Genomic DNA, 12,494 nt, shown 5'->3' on the forward strand with positions numbered 1-12,494 from the left:
ATTACCTGGTGATTAACTTAGAAAAGTGGTGTAAACTTGTACATGGAAATTTTTGAATATGCCTTAATTTAAAAACAGAAAAGTAGCTGGGTACATCATTCTGGGTGTGTTCTCCCTGGCTCCATGGGCCAATTACCCATGTAGCCTGATTAGAGAATATATGCCTAGTGTGGAGTACAGCTTTTGTATAGAAGATTCTTGAGAAATACCTGTCTGCTAAGAGTCTGTCCAAATTTAAAATGTGTGCCATACTCTGGTTCTTGAAAATAAGGTTCCAGAACTCCTTGATTGCTTGTAATAAACTGTACAGTAGTTTAAAGGGAAGGGCCAGCATGCACTTGTAAGATCATTTGAGACTGTATACGTTCAGCACCAGTCAAGTTTCAGTGAACCCTCTTTTTCTTTAAGCTGCTGGTCCCTGGAAAACACCTTCCACAGGTGGTAAGCATTTTTAAGTGTTAAGCTTTTAATCTCCTTGAAGCAGGGCACAGGAAAAATGTCAGTAATACTCCTGCATTTTGCACTAGAACACTTGGGGAAGATATCCATGCTTGCTACCCGTTGATTTCTAAATTTGTTCTCATCCGGTAGCAGTTTAGCTATATGGGAATGTTTAGAAGTATTTGCAGTCTGTGTTCAAAATGAAGAACACTAGCTACATTTTCCTAGAGTTAATACCTAGGAGTCAAACCATGTATAATGCAGAAAACATGTTTGGCATACTAGACCAAACCTGAGGCCTGTGTGCTCTGTCACCATTGTGTGGTGTTCCCACTGGAGAATTCTAGCATGCTATTTGTTAACATAATTTCATTTGGAAATATACCACTGTCAGATTTGTTCCCCCTCCCTGGATTGGCGCTAGGACAGTTGATTCAACAAGACTGTTTTGGTTTTTTTTTCTTGTTTAGTCCTAATTTCAACAGATCAAAGATGTGTTCAGGCATTCCAGGTAACAGGTGTGTATGTAAAGTTAACAAAAATAGGCATTTTAGGAACTCAACTCTTTAGATATATCTGGCTTGTCATGTTAAATATCTGTCTTTCTTGGTTTTGAGATGTACATCTTTCATTTCATATTTTTCACTGGCTATGCCATGTGAAGAATTAAAGTCACCAGTGTAATGCTGGCCTGGTCGGCCCGTCCATTCAGTCTGTACTCACTGCAGTCTCATTTAACCAGGGGGCCTAACCACTGACATTGTGACTTTGCGCTAAGACCTTTCCTCTCCTGGGTACTGAGGTGCTATGAAGCCAACTAACAAAGATGCATCATATGTCTTAGGCTGATGCCACTACCCGATTCATTTATTTGCAATTTGAGCCATTTAAAGACCAATAAACTTCTTTTTAAAAAAAAAAAAAAAAGACTTACCATTTTTGTCATTGTAGAGATCTTATTAACATTTAAACTTATGTATTAAAATAAGCACTTATTTAATTTTTGGCCATTTGAATAGAGCTCTTTTAAAAATTTTTATTAATTTATATTACCATCTGGAGGTATCAAAACATACACTGACATTGAACGAACAGACAGACACAAAACAATTACTATACACCAACAGAAACATACAGTTTACAACTGATGCATAATTCTTACTTTCTTACTTTTTTGGTATAGCTGTTTTCAAGTTCTCCATTATTTCACATTGTAGATTTTACTGTATTTAATATTTCTTCTGGAATCCATGTTGCCTGTAACATGCAAGCTTGTGCTTGGAAACATTTTTGTTAGTTATCAGCAATCAGTTAAGATAACTTGAGCAGCATAAATGTAGCTAAGCTCTTTTAGCAGTTTAGACAGACCGTTAACACACATTTTTTGGATTACTACTCTGTAAGACTATACTGAGACTTGATGTACAGGAGTAAACTATTGATTTAAAACTGAAAATTCCTTTTAACACCTTGATCAAAATTTTGTACTAATTTTATTATCTTGGTTAAATAGGCCCAATCAGAATTAGCATGGAAACAAAACAGAACACTAATGTTGCCATGTTTTCCTCTTTTTCCAGTGGCTTAACTCTATTAACCTCCACTAGCCCACAGCTACATTATCATGTAGACAGCAGGAGGTTTGCAGAGTAGCTGCCAGAATAGTTTCCTTATCTTAGTTAACACTTTAACAGAGAATTTTCTTACAAGCCTGATTTCACTAACAAGAACTTTATTTAGCATTTTTACCTGTTTTAAATCTTTCAATAGTTTAAAAGGTATTGGTTCAAAATGGAACTCAACACCTCCCTAAGGATTATTAGCATCTGATGGAGTTGGTTGTAATATAACGGGAAAAGCCGATAATAATTGCATGGCCTACGGATCCCCTTGTTGAGATCCTTGCAATACACAGGGCATTGAAGGTGTTTGAGGAATGCAGTTGGGAACAATTATCTTATTAATATAGGGTAAAGCATCTGATCATAAAGGATCTAAGGTGGCAGCAATTGGCTGGCACAAAGCCCACACAGATAAAGGAATGGATTCCCCTCTTCGATATGCTCTTCTTAAAGCTTTCATTACATGTTTCCACTGTTTCAAATTGAAAACATTATGCCCCTGAGGCTGAAGCAGCAACAATGCTTTTGCATTAAAACAAACAATTCTAGTAATTCATAGCTTTTTACAGGCACCCCATTAACTTTCAGTAAAGTTTTTAACACTTGCAAATATGCTTCCACACATCCCATTTGATTACCCATTATCCTGATGACTTCACGGAAATGTTACTTACTTAGTCTTGAAGACTCGAGTTACTCTGCTTTGAACATCTCACTTGACCCTTGACGAGATGTTTTCCACAGTTCCTGATACTGATTTGGAAGACTCACTGACTTCTTTGGCCCCATGTTGGGCACCAGATGTTGGAGATTTGGACCCGAAGGGTATTGAGAATGAGAGAAAGAGAAAAGGGAGAAGGAAACAAAGAGAAAGAAAGAGTGAGAGAGCTGGGATCGGGCAACTTTATTTTCTATATGTGGCATTATATGTACTCAAACTATTGAGATAACAAGCAATGTAACTACACATTAACAAAACTCATAAATTAAAGAACTTACCTCAGAGTACAAAGACTCAGTATTCCTTTCAAACTACAAAGTGTGTTTGCTCATATTTCTCCCTGCCCTGGACAGCTCTATCCTGTTGACTTGAAAGTCTTAATTGCTGCATTCCTATGTTAAAAGCATAGCCATAGAAACAGCACATCTCTCTTTGAGAGACCACTATGCCTCAGTTTCCAACAGTCCTGGGTGATTTCAGTGAACTGGAGAGAAGGTGTTGCAAAGCTGTTGAGATTCAGGGCCCAACGGTACAAGGACAGCCCAAAGATGTAAAACTCATGGGCATATACCTATCAAGTATTGTACTAACTATAGGTTCAAATAGAAGGGGAAGAAATGTGGGAAAACCACAACTGAGTCCAACTCTGTCACACTGGGGAGCATAAATTCCAAAGCAGTACCCACTGGCAGGGCAACAAACTCCTGATTTATAGTGTCTGGATGTCTCCAGAGCCCTCAGGACCCTGCTATTTGAGAGAACATTTACTTTGGCAGTCAATGACTTCCTGCTGAGATGTGCATAAGCATAACTTCTGGAATGACCTCCCACCTCACTTTGAAGTCTCTTAGTTATATAACCTCATTTATCTTTACCTTTCCTCCCTCTTGGTCAAGATCTTTATCCAGGTGTATTACTGATGATGATTGGTAATAATCCCTTGGTGCCAGGGAGGCTTACCCTGGGAATCATGTCCCATGCTAGGGGGAAGGTAATGCATTTATATGCTAAGTTTGGCTTAGAGAGAGTTCATTTTGACAACAAGGAAGTTCTCAGGAGGTAACTTTTAGGCACCCTATAATACTGTGTTTTAGTCAGGGTTCTCTAGGGAAACATAATCAACAAGGGATATCCATCAATAGTAAGAGATTTATCAGGGTCTCTCATGCAGCCATGGGGATGCTCAAGTCCAGGGTCTGCAGGCAGGCTGCAACCAGGAGCTCCAATGAAAGTACATCGAAGATTTTTGATGTGTTCTGGGAGATGCTGGCTGTCCAAAGATGAGCTGGGAGATTCTCTCTCAATGATGGAGTCACTTCACCTTTCAAGGTGATTGGGTCAAGCATCACTCATTGCTGGTGGCAATCTCCCTAACTGATGTAATTATAATGAGTTATCTATGATTTAACACTGCAGTAAAGTCAATGGTGACTAAAGTCCACAAATGCCCTTGTATTACAGTTAGCCCAGTGTTTGCTTGACCAAACAACTGGGCACAATTACCTGGCTGAATTGACACAATAATCTAACCATGACACTAGGTTAAGATTCAATTTCAAAAGGAAAGTTTCATCTTGAATAAAAGGGGGAAATAGCAAACACAAATAAGTTTATATGCTAAGAGTCTTCAAGGAAGAGCAGGAGGGAAGCAGACTTGGCCTAATGGATAGAGCATCCACCTACCACATGGGAGGTCTGTGGTTCAAACCCCAGGCCTCCTTGACCCATGTGGAGCTGGCCCATGTGCAGTGCTGATGCCATACCACACAGGGGAGTCCCCCTCATAGGGGAACCTCACACACAAGGAGTGTGCCCCATAAAGAGAGCCACCCAGCATGAAAGTGCAGCCTGCCCAAGATGGCACCACATGCATGGAGAGCTGACACAACAAGATGACACAACAAAAAGAAACACAGATTCCTGGTGCTGCTGATATGGATAGAGGCAGTCACAGAAGAACACACAGTGAAAGGACACAGAGAACAGACAACTGGGGGGAAGGGAGAGAAATAAAAAGTAAATCTTTAAAAAAAAAGAAAGAGCAGGAGGTCATCAGAGGGGTCATGCTTACACATGCCTCAGCAGGACCCCAGAGATAACCAAAGTAGATACAATCCCAGGTACTGGTTCTCCTGAGGGCTATGGAGACTCACAGGTTCTGTGGTCATGGCAGATGGCTCTGGAGTTCAGTAGGCCCTACTTTGGAATTTGTGCTCCTGAGTGTGATGGAGTTGGACTCAGATGTGACCTTCCTACACATGCCTCTTCTGTTGCTTTTACTTTCAAGGAGACTTGAATCTCTGGACTGGCCATGTGCCAGCTGGGCCCTGAGCCTCAGCAGAGTTGCAACTCCTACTCTCTGGTTCACTGGGCTTACCCAGGTCAGCTAACATGGAGGTGAAGATGGTCGACCAACACAACAGGGAACTGAGAGTGCCTACAATTACAAGCAGGATAATTGCATCCATCTTCCATGTGGAATTGAAGCCTCCTCTTGATATAGAGGTGGAGTGGACATCACCATCCCAGGGTCCACAGGATAGAGGAATAAAATATGGAGTAGAGTGGACTTAATGATATTCTACTATGGAACTATTGTGACTAGTAATGGAAGAAATTATAGCATTGATGTGGAGAAAGTGGCCACAGTAGTTGCTTAGGGCAGGGAGAGGGAAGAAGAGAGGTGGTATAGGGGCATCTTTGGGACATGGAGCATCCTAAATGATATTGCAGAGACAGATGCTGGACATTACATATCCTACTATAACCCACTGAATGGACTGGGGGAGACTATAAACTACAATGTAAACTATTATCCACATGGTGCAGCAGTGCTCCAAAATGAATTCACCAAATGCAATGAATGTGCCACGCTGATGAAAGAGGTTGTTGATGTGGGAGGAGTGGGGTTGTGGGGGATGGGACGTATGTGGGAATCTCATATTTTTTAATGTAACATATTTTGTGATCTATATATCTTCAAAAATACAATAAAAAAGATGATGGGGTGGGAGGTGGGGAGTGGGGTATGTGGGAACCTATTATGTTTTTTACTGTAATGTTTTGTGTGCTTTATTAACATTTTTAAAAAGATAAATAAATAGCATTTTTTTAAAAAGTAAAAGTACATAAGTACAGTCATCACTATCAAGAGCCCATCAGTGGTTCATCCTCCTGCACTAGTCACTGTCCCTGTACTCAGGGAATTCTTGTTGTCCCATTAAAGAATGTGGCAGAGCTCTCCAGGATGAGAATTCAATATTTCTTTGGTTTTGTTTGAATCTCCACCAATTCTGACACGTCACACCAATGATCATTCCCTGCCACAGTTTAACCTTTCTGTGCTCCAAAACTTCAAATTGATAGCCAAAACAAACCCCAAATACAATTAATAGGAAAATGCTATAGTAATGATAGTTTTAAAAATAATCAGTAAAATAAAAACATTTTAAGTTTGAAAATATAAAAAATAAATAAATATAAAATTAAAAATAATTTCTCACATTATGCCTTTATCATTGTAGGATCTGTTGTCTTGTATGTACAGTGATGTTTTCTTCCACTTATTTCTCCTGTGTCTTATTTTTTGTCTTCAAAGAAGCTTTAGGTTACTGAAAAGTCATATACAGAATATAGGTGAGTCCCATGTACCCACCATCCTCCACCTTTTCCCCTTTCCCTTATAAATAACATTTTACATGAGGATGGTACATTTGTTACAATTGATGTACAAATATTGAAACATTGCTACTAAACATGGTCAATGATTTACATTATGGTTTACATTTTGGACCATACCCTTTTATAGATTTTGATGAAGTTCAACATGGTCTGTATCCTTCATTGCAAGATCATGTAGAATAACTCCAACACCCCAAAACTGTCCCATGTTCCACTGATTTTATTCCTCCATCCTGCTCCCCTCAGGACCCACAATAATCACCAAGATTAAGTCATTGAAGTACAAGATTCATAGTTATTTTCAACAATATTGAGGGCTCGACATATTGACCTGCCCTCCCCTATTAGGCACTGCCTATTCTCTCAAGAGACTCTTGCCCCTCTATTTGAGGTCATAGCAGTACTCCCCAGGATGGGAGTCCACCACCTCCCTGCTCATTATATGTCTCCACCCACTGATACAACATCTTATGACAAAATGGACCCTACATACTACTAGAAGCCTGCCCCAGGTGCATACTGTCCCACATTCCCCCCACATTCAACACCTTAAACTAGTAACCCTCCCTGACATATTTGCCAAGGAATATTCCCAATGTTGTAGTTTCAACCACGTACTCATAAATCCCCATAGTTCACCTGCTCACTCCCCCAACCCTCCCCTATTCCATGGATAGGCCAACACACCTGTATCAGCCAGAGGAGTGCTGATGCAAAATACCAGAAGTCTGTTGACTCTCATAAAGGGTATTTATTTGGGGTAGGAGCTTACAGACATGAGGCCATAAAGCATAAGTTACTTCCCTCACCAAAGTATTTCCATTTGTTGGAGCAAGATGGCTGCTGATGTCTGTGAGGGTTCAGGCGTCCTGGGTTCCTCTCTATCTGGGTCTTGATTCTTCCCAGGCTCAGGGTTACTCTCTTCTCAGGGTTTGCTTCTCCAGGTTCAGGGTTCCTCTCTTCCTGGGATTTGCTTTTCTTTCCTCACAACCATGCTCCTCTGTGTGCTTACTTCCCGGGGCTCCAGCTCAAGACTCCAGCATCAAACTCCAACATCAAAATCTCCAACATCAAAAACCCTCCCACTCTGTCCTTTTCCATGGTTTTTATCTGTGAGTTCCCACCCATTGACTCAGATGATATGGCCCAATCAAATCCCTAATCACACCTAGGTACAGACCAGTTTACAAACATAATCCAATATCTATTTTTGGAATTCATAACTATCAAAATGCTACACCACCCTCCCTGCCCTAATCCCTCATATACCAGCAACACCCAGCCCAATAGCATTACTTCACCACAGTTATGCTAATCCCCTGCATAACTTCACACTTCCACCTTATCATAGATTTTATCCATATGGGCATTGACTCACAATCTTTTTCTCCCTTTCTGTAACCTGTAAACCTAGCTTCCAGACTGTTGCTCTGTAAGTCTGCTCAATTTCCTTAAGTCATATCAGTGAGGTCATGTAATATTTGTCTGTCAGTGCCTGACTTGCTTCACTCAACATAAGGTCTTTGAGATTCACCCATTTTATCCCATGTGTTGATCCTTCTTACAGCATCCATATCTATGTATGTACCACAATTTGTTAATCCATTTTTCTGTTGGACATTTGGGTTGTTTCCAACTCTTGGCAATAGTGAATAATGCTGCTCTGAACATTGTTGTGCATACCTGTTCATGTCCCTGCTTTCCATTTTTCTGGGTATATAACCAGCAGTGGGTTTGCTGGATCATATAATTGCAGTTCTATAGTTAGCTTCCTGAGGAACTGCAAAACTGTCCTCCACAATAGCTGTGCCATTCTACATTCCCACCAGCAGTGGGTAAGTGGTTCCATTTATTCACATCTCCAAAACTCGTAGTCCCCTGTTTTTTTTAATATAACCCATAGTCTAATGATGTAAGATGATATCTCATGTTGTTTTGATTTGTATTTCCCTAATAGCTGGTGATTTTGAGTATCTTTTCATGTGCTTTTTTTGTTTCGTGTGCTTTTTAGCCCTTTGCTTTTCTTCTTTAGAGAAGTGTCTATTCAAATCACTTGCCCATTTGTTAAATGGGTTGTCTTTTTATTTTTAATGTGTAAGATTTCTTTATATTTGATGGATATTAGGCCCCTACCAGACATGGTTCCCAAATATTTTCTCCTATTGAGTAGGCTGCCTTTTCACTTTCTTAACAAACTTCTTTGAGGGGCAAATATTTTTAATTTTGAGGAGGTCCCATTTATATATTTTTTCTTTCATTGCTTGTGCTTTGGGTGTAAAGTTCATGAAGGCATTTCTTACTACAAGATCCTGTTGATGCTTCCCTACATTATCTTCCAAGATCTTTATGGTCTTGGCTCTTATATTTAGATCTTTGAACAATCTTGACTTAATTTTTGTATAAGTGTGAGATGGAGTTCCTCTCTCAATCTTTTAGATATGGATATCTGGTTCTCCAATCACAATCTGTTGAAGAGGCCATTATCTCCCAGTTAAGTGTATTTGGTGGCCTTGTTGAATATCAGTTGACTATATGTATATCTACATCAGAACTGTCAATTTGGTTCCAATGATCAGTATGTCTATCCTTGTGCCAATACCATGCAGTTTTGGCTACTGTAGATTTGTAGTATATTTTTAAATCCAGTAATGTGACTCCTTCTATCTCATTATTCTTTCCCAATATATCTTTAGCTATTTGGGTCATCTTGCTCTTCCAAATGAATTTCACAGTTAGCTTTTCCAATTCAGTAAAAAACTGCTGTGGTAATTTTTATTGGGATTGCATGAAATCTGTAAATCAATTTGAGTCGGAGAGTCATCTTAATGATGTTTAGTCTTCCTATTCATGAACAAAGAATATTCTTCCACTTATTTATTCTTTGGTTTCCTTTAAGAATGTTGTGTAGTTCTTGCATTCATTAACAATTTTAGTTAAATTTATTCCAGGTACTTGATTATTTTCGTTGCTATTGTAAATGGGATTTTTCCTTGAATTCTTCCTCTGCTTGATCATTATTGGTGTACAGAAGTGCTACTGATTTTTGCCCATTAATATAACCTGTCACTTTTCTTAACTCATTTATAAACCCTAGAAGTTTTGTTTTAGATTTCTCAGGGCTTTCTATGTACAGGGTCATGTTATTTACAAATAGTGAAATTTGTACTTCTTCCTTTTCAATGTGGATGCTTTTTATATCTTTTTATTGCCTAAGGGCTTAAGCAAGTACTTCTAACACAATGTTAAATAAGACCAGTCAAAGTGGGTGTTCTTGTCTTGATCCAAATCTTAGAGGGAAAGAGTTCAGGATTTCACCATTGAATATGATGCTAGCTGTGGGTTTTTCATATATACCCTTTATCATGTTGAGAAAGTTTCCTTCTATACCTATCTTTTGAAGTGTTTTTATCAGAAAAAAAGTGCTGTAAAGTGCTGTATTTTGTTGAAGCTTTTTCTTTCCTTCTTTTTTTTTTTTTTTTTTGAGAAACATAACATTTTAATAGATGAAATAAATACTCCAGTACATGCAAGGTAAAAACTTGACATCAGAATCGTCATGAGACATTCATTGCATTTGGGGAATACATCTCTGAGCACCGCTGCACCTCATGGTCAGTGGTCCACATCATAGCCCACACTCTCCCACAGTCCACCCAGAGGGCCATGGGAGGACATACAATGTCCAGAGTAACTGTCCCTGCAGCACCACCCAGGACAACTCCAAGTCCCAAAAACACCCCCACATCACATCTCTTCCTACCACTCCCTACCCCCAGCAGCCACCATGGCCACTTTCTTCACACCAATGCCATATTTTCTTGTTGAAGCTTTTTCTGCATCTATAGATATGATTGTGTGATTTTTTTTCACTTGATCTCTTTATATGGTATATTCCGTTGCTTGATTTTTGGATGTTGAACCATCCTTGCATATCAGGGATTAAATCCACTTGGTTATGTTATATAATTGAGTTGATGTGTTGTTTAATACAATTAGCAAATTTTTTTGAGGATTTTAACATTTAGGTTCATTAGAGAGATCAGTCTATAGTTTTCCTTTCTTGTGGCATCTTTGTGGTATTAGGGTGAGGTTGGTGAGTTAGTCAATGTTCCCTCCACTTCTATTTTTGGAAGAGTTTAAGCAGGTTTGGTGTTAGTTCTTTCTGGAATGTTTTGTAGAATTCATCTATGAAGCCATCTCATCCTGGGCTCTCCTTAGTTGGGAGGTTTTCAGTTACTGATTCTATCTCATTACTTGTGATTGGTCTGTTGAGTTCATCAATTTCTTCATTCATCAAAGTAGGCTGCTTGTGTGTTTCTAGGAATGTGTCCATTTACTCTAAATAATCCATATCATTGGCATACAATTTTTTGAGGTATTCTTTTATGATACTGTTTTATTCTGTGGTATCAGTGGTGTTACCCCTTCCACATTTATTTATGTATTTGCTTCTTTTCATCAATCACCCTGCAGCCTACCATCTGAAGGTTTTGAACCAGTTTTTAGTGAGTAAAATAAGAACAAATTTTAAAAAGAACCTTAAAAAAATAAGAGATTCAACAAAAGCTAATACATTCTTTTTGTATATGTTCTCTGTCATAAAGTACGAGCTGGATGTCCGGTAACCCCATTGATCACTTCTGTAGAAAGAGCTGGGAATCAAACCAGAGACCTTGTATATGCAAGGTAGGGATTCTTCCACTGAGCTAAACTGTCTCTTTAGGATAGTTAGGCTTTCAGAAAACTATCTGCTCCCTTTCCCTTGGGCAGGTTAGATTCCTAGCAGTTTGCAAGAGTTTTCCTGATTAGGCACCTGTCTGTACCTGCCCCCAGCTTGCCTGAGATCACCCCTTTTTTCTCCCCATCAGGTTAGAGTCCCTTCTGGGATTCAAAGGGAGCTCAGCTGGTCCAACTCACTGCAAATAAATGACTCTCCGCCCACTCAGACCCCTCTTCCTTGCAGGGAATGCCCCCTAATGTTCTGTTCAGAGCAGCAAGCCAGCGGTTCCACCTGGCTATTTTGTCCTGAGGGTGAGGTATATATGCAACTTTTAGTCACAGGAGCGAGAAATTCAGTTTTCCTTTGGCTTCATCTTTTCAGTACCCTCCTAGATGACTCAGAGCACCTTACGTTCCCATTCTATATATATCTAAAGCAGCTCCTTCAGATATGTCACTGTCCTCTCTCTGCTCCTTTGTTGTGAGTTCAGACTCTGCCTACCCAACTCAATGGAATTTTCCCAGAACTCCCATACTTAAGATATTATGGTTTCTGTCCAACACAAATTCTCTCATTTTGCTGGAGTGAAAGCAGAACCATAAGTGAAAGATTTCCCACATAGACAGCATTCATGGGGGATTCTCTCCAGAGTGAGTTTTCTCATGATGTCTAAGATTAGAATATTGACTGAAGGCTTTCCCACATAAATGACATTCCTAGGGTTTCTCTCCAGTGTGAGTCCTCTAATATTGTTGAAGATAGGAATGTCAACCTAAAGTTTTTTTGCATAGATGGCATTCATAAGGTCTCATTCCAGTGTGATTTATCTAATGTCATCTAAGATTAGAATAATTATGGAATGCTTTCTCATATTGATGGCATTCTATGTGTTTTCTCTCCAGTGTGAGCCTTCTTATGTTTCCTAACAGAAGACCACTTAGAGAAGGCTTTCCTTCAAATATGACACTCATAAGGGTTCTCTCTAGTGTGAGCTCTTTCATGCTGTTTTAGAGAGAGGATTCAATGAAGGCTTCCCCACATACACAACACTCATGTTTTTTTTCTCCTCCAGTGTAACATCTCTCATGGCATTTAAGGGAAAAGGATCTAGTAAAGACTTTCCCACAAAGGTGGTATTTGTTAAGTTTCTCTCCAGTGTGAGTTCTCTCATGTTGTTGAAGATGGGAATATTGCCTATAAGCTTTCCTGCATCAGTGACATTCATGTGGCTTCTCTTCAGTGTGAGAGCACTCATGTTCTCTAAGATAAGAATACTGATTTTTTTCCCATGTGACATTCATGAGGTTTC

At 39.4% G+C, this 12,494-nt stretch overlaps 1 pseudogene; it reads left to right on the forward strand.

Moving 5' to 3' along the window:
- LOC139439098 (myotubularin-related protein 10-like) overlaps positions 1 to 12,494 on the forward strand; it is a 303,254-nt pseudogene that overhangs the window by 179,888 nt on the left and 110,872 nt on the right.

The sequence above is a fragment of the Dasypus novemcinctus genome, chromosome 6 (genome assembly GCF_030445035.2).
Source record: "Dasypus novemcinctus isolate mDasNov1 chromosome 6, mDasNov1.1.hap2, whole genome shotgun sequence".
Lineage (NCBI taxonomy): Eukaryota > Metazoa > Chordata > Mammalia > Cingulata > Dasypodidae > Dasypus > Dasypus novemcinctus.